The sequence below is a fragment of the Panthera tigris genome, chromosome B2 (genome assembly GCF_018350195.1).
Source record: "Panthera tigris isolate Pti1 chromosome B2, P.tigris_Pti1_mat1.1, whole genome shotgun sequence".
In the NCBI taxonomy this organism is placed as follows: Eukaryota; Metazoa; Chordata; class Mammalia; order Carnivora; family Felidae; genus Panthera; species Panthera tigris.
The window spans coordinates 15261479-15276534 of NC_056664.1; the positions used below are offsets into that span (position 1 = coordinate 15261479).

Here is a 15056-nt window from a genome sequence, read left to right on the forward strand (position 1 = left end):
ATGCCAGGGAGAGTGGAGCTCCGCAGTCTGGGGGATCCGAAAGGGTAGGAGGTGAAAGTCGGTGCTCAAAGCTGAGGCTCATCACTATGGAGTTCAGCGTGATAAGCCTAACAATGAGTTCATGCTGTGCCACTGGAAAGAGAAAGACTCCAGGCAGTGTTTAGAGGAACGTGAGATCATCAACAAATGTGCTCTGGACTTCTTCAAACAGATCAAGCTTCACTGTGTAGAGCCTTTTACAGAAGCTTAAACTAGAGGTGCCTGGGTGGCTCAGTCAGCTGAACGTCTAACTTCAGCTCAGGTCATGATCTCACAGTTGATGGGTTCAAGCCCCGCATCAGACTCTATGCTGACAGCCCGGAGACTAGAGCCTGCTTCAGATTCTGTGGCTCCCTCTCTCTCTCTGCCCCTCCCACCCCAAAAGTAAATGAACATTAAAAGAAATAAAAAACAAATAAAAATAAGATGGTTAAACTTGCATTGATTATTCCAGCCTGCATTTAACTCTGCTGGTGTTGCAAACAGCAGACCAAGTTTGACAAGCATGTGCCGGACAAACTGGGCTGGGTGTGACATGACCTGAAAGAGCGGTCAAAGTCACCCAAGTGAAAACAGATCAACCTTTCCCAGAGAATCTCAAGACCAAGAGCAGAGGCCAACCCCAAAGTGGAAGGAGAACTGAAGCCTCCCAAATATGGCAGCCGCCATGTTTTCCGGACCAGGTAGAGAGGGGTCCATGGCCTGCACTCAGTCACAGGTCCAGACGACCACTGATGACACTCCCATGCTGTTTGCATCGACCAATAGAGTGTCCTTTCTGGGATTATAAACTTTAAAAAGTTAATTCATGTGACTTGGCAGTTATTCTATACCATTTCCCGGCCATTAAAATTTTTAAAGGGAAAAAAACCCAAAACCAGAAACAGACTCATAAATACAGAGGACAAACATAGTTGCCAAGGGGGGGAGGTGGTAGAAGAAGTCAGAGAAATGGGTGAAGGGGATGAAGATTACAAACATCCAGTTAGTTATAAAATAAGTCATGGGGATGAAAGGTAAAGTAGAGAGAATATAGTCAATAATATTGTAATAACTTTCCATGGTGACAGATGGTAAGCAGACTTACCGTGGTGAGCATTTCAAAATGTATACAATTGTTGAATCGCTATGTTATCACCTGAAACTAATATAATATCGTATGTCAACTACACTTCAACTAAAAAAAACGTATATGCCTTTTCATTTATTCAAGGCATCTTTTAAATCTCCCAAGAGCCCTTACATTTTTCTTCATATATAGGTTTCCCACATTTCTTGTTAAATTATTCCCATTTTATCTTGAAATTCTGTTATTGGAGTTAACCGTTCAAAAAGCCCTCTCACGGCAGAAAGTCCTCTTTACACGAAGAATCCAACAAAAGAAGTACCAAGACAATAGGAGGTTAAAAGCTAAGGAACGTGGGAATAAAAAGGAAGTGTCCAATATTCTACCACTTTAAATTGACCGGGCAAGTTTGACCTCCCCGATTTAGTCTCCTCCATCCCCCCATTGGCACATCCATCCATCCATCCATCCATCCACTTATTCATTTATCAGTCGTGTGCCAACCATGGCTAGGCCTTCAATCAGAGCAATGGATCAGAACTAACAGCACCAGCAGAGATAACTGCACGGATCAAATAATAAAATTCTGCCATCAAACATATACTGTGTTGTATCTTTGGCCCTCGGCCTTTCTCAACACATTAAGCACTAAAATTTAGAATCTGCTTTTCTTTATTTAATTTTTTTGACCTCCAATAAATAGCTGTGCGGGGTACTTAGTATAAAAGTCAACATTCTCTCTCAGAGCATGAAGCATTTTGTAATAACCTGCCATCAGGGTGTTTGACAAGTTTACTGTGAGATGTCAAGGCAAGTCGAGGCAAACCACCTCTAACTACCATATTTCTAGATTAACTAGATTGGTGGGAAGCAAAAACATCCTCAAGAAACAAAGAGAAAAGGTCTTGTGGTTTCCATGTAATCTGACATATGCCTGTCCATTTTTTGTTATGTAGTTTGCAGATATTTATTTTAAGAACCTATTTGATCACTCGTACCGCCCGGTTTGTGATCATCACGGGTGTGTGTATGTGAGTTTGTTGTAGGCAATTCTACAAGGCTTAAGAATCCAGGGTCCATAGCTTCTGTTCTAGCGTCTTGAGTCTCAGATTTTTTACCTTTTAGATGGGACTAACAATGCCCCTTCTTACTAGATTGTTGTTAGGAGCAAGTGAAATAATGTCAACAGAGGATTTAACACAGGGCCTGGTGTAGCTACACCCAATAAGCAGTTGCCCAGTTGCTATTAATTTACTGCTATTAACTTTACTACTAGAAGGTGGAATCACCTTCTAGATTGTATTTTGAAAGCATACCCATGCCATCATTACCAGCGCTTGACCCCTTTATTTGTGCTGTGTCATCAACCTCCTTGAAAGAGATACAGCACCTCAACCCTCTTGGGAAGGTATGAACCAAACATTAATCAGATTCTGAATTTTGCTTTCTGGAAGACAGGTGTGGTTCTGGGAACAGCGGCCTCAACAACACCTGGGAGCTCGTTAGAAATGCAGAAACTCGAACCCTATCCCAGACCTCTCAGTCAGAATCTGCATTGTAAGAAGATCCCTGGGTTGATTTCCAGAAACTTCAGAGTCTGAGAGGCCCTGACATTGTTTACCTACCAGTGGAGACAAAGTTATTATAAACAGCTGCTGCCCCTAGAGCAGGGGTAACACGGTGTTATATAAGAAAGTCACAGCATCCTTGTTCCTGCCCAGTGGAAGGCTGATCTGTTCTTTTGCTGGAACTCCAAACCAGAAATTATATTTCTCACCAAAAAGAGCAAATGAAACACCCATCCTGTAGTTCAGCGCATGCAAGGGATACAGAATGCTAATCTACAGGAGGAGGAAAGCTGAATGCAGAGCAAACCAAGGCACTTGACCCTGGACGTTAAGGAATCAGTGGCTGACATTGATGAAGTTTCCTTGGAAATGTAATTGATCAAACTCCAATAGAAAGAGCTCTGGATTATTTTTTTAATGTCTGCACATTCCAGCAGTATGTGAGGAGTTCATTTACTCCACATTGTCTCCTGTGCTTAGTATTGTCAGAAGTTTCAAAGGCATCCTATTAAGCGTAAGGTGGCATCAAATTGTGATTTCCATTTCTCTAACGAATAACCATCCTGAGCATCTCTCCACGTAGTCATTTTCTGTCCACTTTTGGTGAAGTGTCCATTCAAATATTTTGCCTCTTGTAAAAAATTAGGTTGTGACATTAAATTAAAATTAAGTTTAATTCAAAATTTTAAGTTTAATTAAATTATTTTTTACAAGAGGCCAAATATTTCATTAATAATTAAGTTGTGACATTCTTTAGCCAGATATTTGTTTATAAGTATTTTCTCTGCTGCTCATCCTTCCATTATCTTACACGCATCTTTCAAGGAGCAGACATTTTTCAATTTTGACGAAGTCCAATTTATCAACAAATTCCGATGGCTTATGGCTTGATTTGTGTCCCCTAAGTAATCTTTGCCTCAGCCCAAATCACAAAGATGCTTTTCTATGCTTTCTTCTGGAAGGGCATTGGCTTCCATGGTAGCCGCTAGTCAAATGTCAAATTTAAATTTAAATTAATTAAAATCTAATTAAATAAAATGACCAATTCAGTTTCTTAGTCACATTAGCCACATTTCAAGTGCGCAAGAGCCACTTGTGGCTACTGGCTATTGTATTGAACACCACAGGATAAGAAAACATTTTCAGCATTACAAATGTTGCTGTAGAAGACTAATAGGTTTGGGTTTTACAATCAGATCTGTGATCCATTTTGAGCCAGCAATCTCACTCCTGGGTATTTCAAGAGAAATGGAAAATACATCCACAGAAACATCTCTAGACTAATGTTTAAAGCAGCTGTATTTTTTTTTTTTTTGTTAATGTTTATTTTTGAGAGAGACAGAGACAGAGACAGAGACAGAGCACAAGCAAGGGAAGGGCAGAGAGAGAGAGAGAGGGAGACACAGAATCCAAAGCAGGCTCCAGGATCTGAGCTGTCAGCACAGAGCCCGGTGCGGGGCTCGAACTCATAAGCTGTGAGATCATGACCTGAGCTGAACTCGGACGCTTAACCGACTGTGCCTCCCAGGTGCCCCACAGCAGCTGTATTCTTAAAAATTGTTTTTAAATGTTGATTTATTTTTGAGAGAGAGAGCACGAGTGGGGGAGGGGCAGAGAGAGAGAGAGAGAGAGAGAGAGAGAGAGAGACTCAGAATCTGAAGCAGGCTTCAGGCTCCAGGCTTCAAGCTGTCAGCACAGAGCCCGATGCAGGGCTTGGTTCAGGGTTCCATGCAGGGCTCGTACTCACGAACCGTGAGGTCATGACCTGAACTGAAGTTGAACACTCAACGGACTGAGTGTTCGACCCACTGTAGGCTCCCCTACAGCAGCTGTATTCTTAATTGCCAAAACCCGGAAACAATCCACATAACCATCAACTGTGAATGGATAAACAAATCCGTGGTGCAGCCTTGCAAGGAGATCGTAGGCAGCAATAAAGAAGAACAAATGAATAACATAGGTAACAATGGGGGTGACTCTCAAAAGCATTATGTTAAATGAAAAAAGCCAAACTCAAAAGGCTACTACTTACTCTGTGGTTCTATTCAGATCATACTCTGGAAAAGGCAAAACTCTCCGGCATAAAAATCAGATCAGTTGCCAGGGGACTGGGGTGGAGTAAGAGATTGATTATACAGAGGCATGAGAACATTTTGCATTTTGGCGACAGAGAAATATTCCAGATCTTCATTGTAGTGGGGATTATACGACCACATATGTTTGTCAAAATTCCTAAAACTGTTCACTTGAAAAGGGTCAATTTCACCGGAAGCGTTTATTATCCCACAGTTTCTAGAGGTTAGGGATTTGGGAGCAGTTTAGTTGTGTGGTTGTGGCTTTGATCTCCCGGCTCAAATGTCAGCTGGGGTTGCTGTCATGTGAAGGCTTGACCAGGGCTTGTGGATCTTCATGTTAAGCTGTTCCTGTATTCTTTTTTTTTTTTTTTAATTTTATTTTGTATTTTTTAAAATTGAGGGGCGCCTGGGTGGCTTAGTCGGTTGAGCGTCCGACTTCGGCTCAGGTCATGATCTCACGGTCCGTGAGTTCGAGCCCCGCGTCGGGCTCTGTGCTGACACCTCGGAGCCTGGAGCCTGTTTCGGATTCTGTGTCTCCCTCTTTCTCTGACCCTCCCCTGTTCATGTTCTCTCTCTCTCTGTCTCAAAAATAAATAAAATGTTTAAAAAAAAAAGAATTAATTCTTTAAAAAAAATAAAAATAAAAAATAAAATTGACATCCAAATTAGTTAGCATCTAGTGCAACCATGATTTCAGGAGCAGATTCCTTAGTGCCCCTTCCCCGTTTAGCCCATCCCCCCTCCCACACCCCGTCCAGCAACCCTTAGTTTGTTCTCCATATTTATGAGTCTCTTCTGTCCCCTCCCCCCGTTTTTATTTTTGCTTCCCTTCCCTTATGTTCATCTGTTTTGTCTCTTAAAGTCCTCATATGAGTGAAGTCATATGATATTTGTCTTTCTCTGACTAATTTCACTTAGCATAATACCCTCTAGTTCCATCCACGTAGTTGCAAATGGCAAGATTTCATTCTTTTTGATTGCCGAGTATACTCCATTGTGTGTGTGTATATATATATATATATACCACATCTTCTTTATCCATTCATCCATCGATGGACATTTGGGCTCTTTCCAAACTTTGGCTATTGTTGATAGTGCTGCTATAAACATGGGGGTGCATGTGTCCTTTCGAAACAGCACACCTGTATCCCGTGGAGAAATGCCTAATAGTGCAATTGCTGGGTCGTAAGGTAGTTCTACTTTTAGTTTTTTGAGGAATCTCCATACTGTTTTCCAGAGTGGCTGCACCAGCTTGCATTCCCAAAGCTGTTCCTGTATTCTTGATCTACAGAGACTGTGGGATAATGAATGCTTTGTTTCTTTTTTCTTTCTTTTTACAAAATTTTTTTTAATGTTTTTTATTTTATTTTTGAGACAGAGAGAGACAGAGCATGAGCAGGGGAGGGTTAGAGAGAGAGGGAAACACAGAATCCAAAGCAGGCTCCAGGCTCTGAGCTGTCAGCACAGAGCCCGACGCGGGGCTTGAACTCACAGACAGTGAGATCGTGACCTGAGCCAAAGTCGGAAGCTCAACCAACTGAGCCACCCAGGCGCCCCGTGAATGCTTTGTTTCAAGCCACTATGTTTTGGGTTAATTTGTTACACAAAGGTAGGCAAGTAATATACCTATCAATGACAGAGAGAAAATGGGAAGGGCCCAAATCAAGAGAAATAACATAGTGCCACTAGGGTTTGGGTAGGAGAGGCAGCCTCTGACCCTCTGAGCTCAGCTGGGTATCTCTACGGCAGGGGACAAGGTATTTAGGCAGGGTTAAAGAGGAGTTCCTCTGATGTTTTGGGGAACAGGGAAGGAGAATTAGGCATAAGATAAGAAGAAAGTAATCGTCACTCTTGCCACTTTCCATGCGTCCAGGCTTGGTGCAGGTGCAGGGGTCTTTGAACTTGCTCATTTGCTCCATAATGGATGTGCATGGTAGAAGGAGGAATGTACCACCAAGAAAGTCATATCTGGTGAACTGGACAGGGACTGGGACCTCAAAAGAAGAAAGAGCAATAAACACAGAGCCTCTGAGAGTGAATTCATTCTAAGGGAAGACAAAGTCAGGCACCCTGAACCAGCCTTAGCAACAAGACTAAGGTTTGGAGGAGGGCAGAAGTTTCAGGTAGAACCCAGTGGCCATTACATGAGTCTGCCTCAGCCCAGTCCTCTTGACAACCTAGGAACTCTAAAGAGGAAAAAGCTTGTGTAAAATGAAAGCACTCAGCTCATCAAACTCTGTAATGCCTGGGGGCAACAGGTCTCTCCTGGGGGCCTGGAAGGACATAAGCCAAGGACAGCAGTGTTTACAAGTCATTACCTATTACATGGGAGAAATGACGTGCCAACGATGAACAAGTAGGCTATTAAGTGGCGGGTGGGGCTGATCATCTTGCTGAAATGGGCAGTGGCAGGAAGGAGCTTGGAGATGTCTACAAATATAAAAAGGAAGGCAAGGGGTGCCTGAGTGGCTCAGTTGGTTGAGTGTCTACCTCTTGGTTTTGGCTCAGGTCATGATCTCATAGTCAGTGGGCTCAAGCCCCTCATTGGGATCTGCGCTGACAGCGCGGAGCCTGCTTGGGATTCTCTCTCTCTCCGTCTCTCTGCACCTCCTTTGCTCACTGGCTCTCTCTCCCAAAATAAATAAATAAACAAACATTTTTTTTAAAAATTATAAAAAAGAAGACAAATACTTGGGAGACAACAAGAATACTGGGATACTATAGTTATATAAGCGTGGGCTTATAAGTGTGACTAACAAAATATGTCTAAATAGTAAAGTGACCTGATTTGTACCCTCAGTTGGTGAGGTCTAGGGACATTCCAGGTATAGAAAAATAGTGGTCTGGTTCTTCACTGCGAGCCACAGAAACCAATTCTGGCTAGTTGAATTAGAAAAAAAAATATTTTATTAGAAAAGATATTAGATAAATATAACTACAATAATGTGTTAGCGATTAATAAGATAAAGAGATGTAAGTTGTGACATCAAAAACACAAAACATGGGAAGGAAGAGAGTAAAAATGTAGAGCTCTAGCATCCATTTGGACAAGTTGTTATTCACTTAAAATAGACTGTTATAAATATAAGTTGCTTTATGTAAGCCTCTGGCAACCACAAAGCAAAAATCTACAGCAGATACGCAAAAGATAAAGAGAAGGGAATCTAAGCATACCACTACAGAAAAGCATCAATTCACAAAGGAGGGGAGCATGACACAAAGAAGGGAACAAAAGCACAAAACAGCCAGAAAACACTTAGCAAAATAGTAATAAGACCATACCTATCAACAATTACTTTCCTTTTTTTTTTTTTTAAAGTAGGCTCCAAATCCAGCATGGAGCCCAAAGTGAGGTTTGAACTCATTACCCCAAGATCAAGACCCAAGCTGAGATCAAGGGTCAGATGCTTAACCCACTGACCCATCCCGGTGCCCCTCAACAATTACTTTAAGTGTAAGTGGACTAAATTCCCCAATCAAAAGACATAGAGTGGCTGAATGGATAAAAATTTAAAAAAATAAAAAAACAAGACTCAACTATATGCTGCCTGTAAGAGACCCACTTCAGCTTTAAGGACACACATAGACTGAAAGTGAAGGGGTGGAAAAGATATTCCATGCAAATGGAAGCCAAAAGAAAGCTGGAGCAGCTATGTCTATGTTGGATGAAACAGAATTTAAATCAAAGACTGTAACAGGAGACGAAGAAGGGCATTATATAATGATAAAGGTGTTAATCTAACAAGAGGATATAACATTTGTAAATATTGACATACCCAATATAAGAGCACCTAAATATATAAATCAAATACTAACCGACCTAAAGGGAGAAATAGACAGCAAAACAATAATAACAGGGGATTTTAATACCCTGCTTTCTTCATCCAGACAGAAAATCAATAAGGAAGCATCAGACTTAAATGACAAATCGGACCAGACGGACTTAACAGGCATATACCAAACATTACATTCAAAATCAGCAAAATACACATTCTTCTCAAGTGTACATGGAACATTCTCCTGATAGATATTACAGTAGGCCACAAAACAAGTCTTAAGAAATTTAAGAAGACTGAAATCATAATAAGCTTTTTTTCTTTTCTGACCACAGCAGTGTGAAACTAGAAATCCGTTATAAGAAGAAAACTGGAAAATTCACAAATATGTGGTGATCAAGCAACATGCTATTAAACAACCAATGGACCAAAGGGAAAATAAAAAGAGAAATTAAAAAAAATCTCAAGACAAAGGAAAATGGAAACACAACATACCAAAATTTATGGGATGCAGTAAATGCAGTTCTAAGGCAGGAAGTTCATAGCAATAAATGCCTATATATAGAAATAAGAAAGATCTCAAATAAACAACCTAACTTTATACCTGAAGGAATTAGAAGAACAAACTAAGCCCAAAGTTAGTAGAAGGAAGGAAATACCATAGATCAGAGTAAAAATAAATGAAATAGAGATTAAAAAAAACAATAGAAAGGATCAATGAAACTAAGAGCTGTTTTTTTTTTTTTTAAAGATAAACAAAATAGACAAACCTTTGGCCAGACTTACCAAGAAGAGAGGGGATGCAAATAAGATCAGAAATAAAAAAGGAGATGTTACAAATGGTACCACAGAAATACAAAGGATCATGCATCTACTATGAACAGTTATATATCAACAAATTGGACAACCTAGAAGAAACAGATAAATTCCTAAAAACATACAATGTATCAAGACTGAACCATCAAGAAATATCAAAGCTGGGGTGCCTGGCTTGCTCGGTTGGTGGAGTGTGTGACTTGGTATCTGGGTTGTAGGTTTGAGCCCCACATTGGGTGTGGAGATTACTTTAAAAATAGATAAAATCTTAAAACAAAACAAAAAGAAATACAAAACCTGAACAGACCAATTGCTGGTAAAGAGATTGAATTAGGAATTAGAAACCTCCCAACAAATGAGGCATCTGGACGGCTCAGTTGGTTAAATGTCTGACTCTCATTTTCAGCTCAAGTCATGATCTCACAGATCGTGAGTTAGAACCCCATGTCAGGCTCTATGCTGACCGCACATAGCTTGCTTGGGATTTCTCTCTCCCTCTCTCTCTACCTTTCTCTGCTTGCTCTCTCTTTTGCTCAATAAATAAATAAATAAACATTAAAAAAAAAAAAACCCTCCCAACAAACAAAAGTTTAGGGCTGGATGGATACACTCACTGGTGCATTCTACCAACCATTTAAAGAATTAATACCAATCCTTCTCAAATGCTTCCAAAAAATAGAAGAGGAGGGTATACCCCCAAACTCATTTTATGAGGCCAGCATTACACTGAGACCAAAATCAGACAAGGACACTATAGGAAAAGAAAATTACTGGCCAATATCCCTAATGAATATAATTGCAAAAATCTCAAAAAAAAGTATTAGCACACTGAATTCAATGACACATTAAAAGGATCATATACCACGATCAAGCAAGATTTATTCCAAGGATTCAGGGATGGTTCAACACCCACAAGTCAGTCAATGTGACACACCACATTAACAAAATGAAGGATGCAATCCTATGATCATCTCAATAAATGCAGAAAAGCATTTGACAAAATTCAATGTCTATTCATGATAAAACTCTCAATAAAGTGGGTACAGAGGGAACATGTCTCAACATAATAAAGGCCATATATGACAAGCCCACAGCTAATATCATACTCACCAGTGAAAAGTGAAAGCTTTTCCTCTAAGATCAGGAACAAGACAAGGATGCCCACTAATGCCACTTTTCTTTAACATGGTGCTAGGAGTCGTAGCCAGAGCAATTAGGCAAGAAAAATAAAAGGCATCAGGATCAGAATGAAAGCAGCAAACCTGTCTCCATTTACAGATAAAATGATATTATATACAGAAAACCTTAAAGACTCCATTAAAAAAATTGATACAAGAATTTAGTAAAGTTGTAGGATACAAAATCAATATACAAAGCTCAGTTGCATTTCTATACATTAATAATTAACCAAAAGAGGGATGAGAAAACAGTACTATTTACTATCGCCTCAAAAAGAATAAAATACCTAGGAATAAATTTAACCAAAGAGGTGAAAGATCTGTACACTGATGACAGAAACTGAGGAAGACACAAGTAAAGGGAAAGATATTCTATACCCATGAATTGGAAGAACTGATAATGTTGAAAATGTCCACCTACTCAAAGCCAAAGCAATTTACAAAAACAATGCAAGCCCTATCAAAATACCAACATTTTTACAGAAATAGAACAATCCTAAAATTCACACGGAACCACAAAAGACCCCAAAATAGCCAAAGCAATCTGGAGAAAAAAGAACAAAGCTGGAGACATCACACTTCCTGATTTCAATCTATATGACAAAGCTATCATAATCAAAACAGTATGGTACTGGCCTAAAAACAGATACTAGATCAACGGAATGGAGTAGAGAGCCCACTAATAAACTCACACATATGTGGTCAATTATATGTGACAAGAGTCACAAATATACAAGGGGGAAAGAACAGTCTTTTCAATAAATGGTGCTGGGAAAACTGGATAGCCACATGCAAAAGAATGAAACTGGACCCCAATCTTACACCACACACACCAATCAACTCACACTGGATTAATGACTTGAATGTAAGGCTTGAAATCACAAAACTCCAGAAGAAAACTTAGGTGGTAGGGTTCCTGACACTGGTTTTGGTGTTGATTTTTTGGATTTGACACCAAAAGCTAAGGCAACAAAAGCACAAATAAACAAGGGAGACTACTTCAAACAAAGAAGCTTCAGTGCAGCAAAGGAAACCATAAGCAAAATAGAAAGATAACCTATGGAATGAGAACAAAAATTTGCAAATCATATAGGCGATAAGGAACTAATATCTAAAATATATAAAAACTCCAATAAATGATGATGATAGATGAAAGATGTAATATAAATGTGTGCATGTAGGGGGCGCCTGGATGGCTCAGTTGGTTAAGTGACCGACTCCGGCTCAGGTCATGATCTCACAGTCTGTGAGTTTGAGCCCTGCGACAGGCTCTGTGCTGACAGCTCAGAGCCCGGGGCCTGCTTTGGATTCTGTTTCTCCTCTCTCTGCCCCTCCCCCACTCATGCTCAATCTCTCTCTGTCTCTCAAAAATAAATAAACGTTAAAAAAAATTTTTTTTAATGTGTGTATGTATTTGTGCGTCTACGTACATATTTCCCCTAGTTCTGTTCTCTGAAAGCCTGGGAGCAGCAATACCCAGTATCAGTTGACGCATTTGGCACAGGAAAGAGGAAGGTGATCCTGGAACATTCTGTAGTTCCAGAAAGCAAGAACATGCCCCAAGAACGATGGGGACATCAGAAGGACACAGAGCTAATAATTACAACTTATTAAATAACACCGGAAACCATGGGAACATAGATACACGGTATGTATATTTAAACGTACACATTTATTTTATATGCATTCTGTGTGTGTGTGTGTGCGCGCGTGTGTGTGCATGTGTGCGCACGTGTGATACAGAACAGGGTACCAAGATAGTTTCCAAATACCACCCTACAAAATATTTGTCAAACCTGGTATTTTCCACCTAATTAAGGGATCAAAGTGGATATCATCAGTGACGAGACAAATAGAAATTATAGGATGCAATCACTTCCAACAATGATAGTATTAATCTAATCTCAAGGAAACACCAGTTAGACCAGATTGGAGGATAATCTACAGAAGAACTGCACTGTTAATTATGAAAGTGTCAAGGTCATAAAAGCCTCTGAAAGATTGAGGAAGTCTTCCAGACAGAGACTCAAGAACCATGGGAGCTAAAGACTCCATGTGATCGTGACCTGGAGACTTTTGCTAAACAATTCACTCTTGGGTCAACTGAACACACTTGAATGGCTCCGGGGATTAGGTGGTAGTGCTGTATCAAGGCGGATTTCCTGACTTTGACTGTTGTACTGTGGTTATGTAGGAGAATGTTCTTGGGTGCAGAAAATACATAAGTATAATGGGAGGATAATGGGACATTAGATTATCAACTGCTCACAAATCGTTTAGAGAAAAAACATTATTTGTATAGTATCCCCAATTTTATTAATAAGTCATGATTATTCCAAAGTAAAACAATTTTTTAAAACGTAAAAAAAGATATTTAAAACAGAAAAAGATATTTCTCCCCCAACACCAAAAAAACCCCAGAAATGACACAAATGCCCCTCAAAAGGTGAATGGGATACACAAACCGTGGTCCAGCTGTCAACATAATGCCACTCAGCAAAAAGGGATAGACTATTATCACATGCAACAACTTGAGTGACTCCCAAAAGCATCATGCAAAGACGCAAGAGACTACCTACTGTAGAATTCCATTTATATGACATTCTGGAAAAGTGAATTCTAGAGGTGGAGAACAGATTAGTGGTTGCTTCATCTGTATCCTGACCGTGGGGTGGCTAAACAAATCCATACCTGGGTCAGAATTCCTAGAACTACATACTAAAACAAAACAAAAATGTGACTAGATTGTGGTGGCAATTGTATAGCACTATAAATTTACTAAAGCCCATTGCATTGCTCAACCACAATGTGTGAATGTTATGGTAAGTTAGTTGCACCAAGAGGAGTGGAGGGTGGGGAGAGGAGAGGTTTGTGCATGTTTGTACAACAACAAACACAGATGCAAAATATGAATATTTTTCATTTTAACCAGTTACTAACAACGAAAGAGTCCTGGGTATCTCGCAGTAGCCCTGGGACCAGGGCTGGGACCTCCAGCCGGGAGCAGTGCTCAAAATCCCAGTGTAGAACTCCAGTAGAAAGAAGACGTCTGAAGATGGGACCACATCCGAACTTGAACCACAGACTGCTAATTCTGGATCTGGACATGGCCAACTCACAACTCCCTCTGCTGCCCGAGGAGGTGGGCTCCCGCATCTGTTGCCACGGTCACGGTCACATAGAGCTCTTCTGGTCCTTTCTTTGTGTTACTAGTTCTGTTTTCAAAGTCCCCAACAGGTGTCTCTGTCTGGCTGTGCCCCGGGAAAGCAGGTAACTTGCATTTTTACCTTCTAACGTGGAAAGCAGACCCTGCCTCCCACCAATATCCCTAAAGTGAGAGAATTCCCCAATACTGGAAGGGGGTACCTGTGCTGAGCAGCCAAGGAAAAGGACAATGTCCACCCAACAGCAAGCACCGTCTCTTTAAAGTATTGTTGGGGTGCCTGGGAGACTCAGTCGGTTAAGCGCCGGACTGCGGCTCAGGTCACGATCTCACCGTTGGTGGGTTTGAGCCCAGCATCGGGCTCTGTGCTGACAGCTCAGAGCCTGGAGCCTGCTTCTGATTCTGTGTCTACCTCTCCCTGCCCCTCCCCTGCTCATGCTTGTCTCTCTCTGTCTCTCAAAAATAAATAAATGTAAAAAAAAATTTTTTTTAATTTTTAAGTACTGTCTTAAATTGGCTCCTTTCGGTCTAGCAGTGCTTCACATGACAGTAAAGCACCTACACATTTTTCAAAACACTAAGATGTTTGACAAGGTTCACCTACCGCTTGCCTGTCTCTTCTTCCACATACTCCAACAGGGTCTCTAGACAGACCCTTACGAACTCCAAACCTGTTAGCATTTTCCGCTAACATGTTTAGCAACACAAGCTTTGCTTTCTATTTTCTAGGTCAAAGGAGGCCAAAGGCAATGAGGACACTCCAAGCTTTTTGACATATGAAGACAGCTTTGAATCACATCAAATTGTTACACTACGGCCACAAGAAAATAACTAGAAGGCGGGTTCGCAAGTGTTCACCTACTTTGGCAAAAACCTTCTGGTGGAAAGGGATAGCCTCCTTTGCTTAATTTCACAGAACACCAGAATGGCGCCTACGTGGTTCATTTCCACTATGGTGATTGGCTATCGCACTTCCCTTATGTTACCCGTACGTTATTGCAGGAGGGATTTTTATGGAGCTTTATAGGTCTTAAGTGCTTTCAAATCATTAATAACTTATTTGTCCCTGAATCTTCAGGTCAATGTTAACATCTTCTTTTTTAAGTGCAGCCACCTGGATATAGAGGGTAAGTGGCTGGTCCAAGGTCAGGGGTGAGTCACTGTCAAACCTGGGATTGTATAATTCAGTAGAAAAAGAAAATTCCACCGGGGTAGCATGCATTGGAAGAAGGCTGCTCTTGATCAAGGCCACTTTAAAAGTCAAAGGAAAGAGAAGGATTGATTAAGTGCTGAGCTGGTTTGTTTCAAAACTTGGCTTAGGCGAGTGCCGCCCAGGGAAGGGCCAATAAATAACCTTGCCACAATGGGACTTCTA

The 15056-nt window shown here is 40.7% G+C and overlaps 1 pseudogene; it reads left to right on the top strand.

Annotated features, from left to right (window-relative positions):
- On the top strand, positions 1-726 carry LOC102958392 (annotated as a pseudogene).
- The last annotated feature ends 14330 nt before the right edge of the window (positions 727-15056 follow it).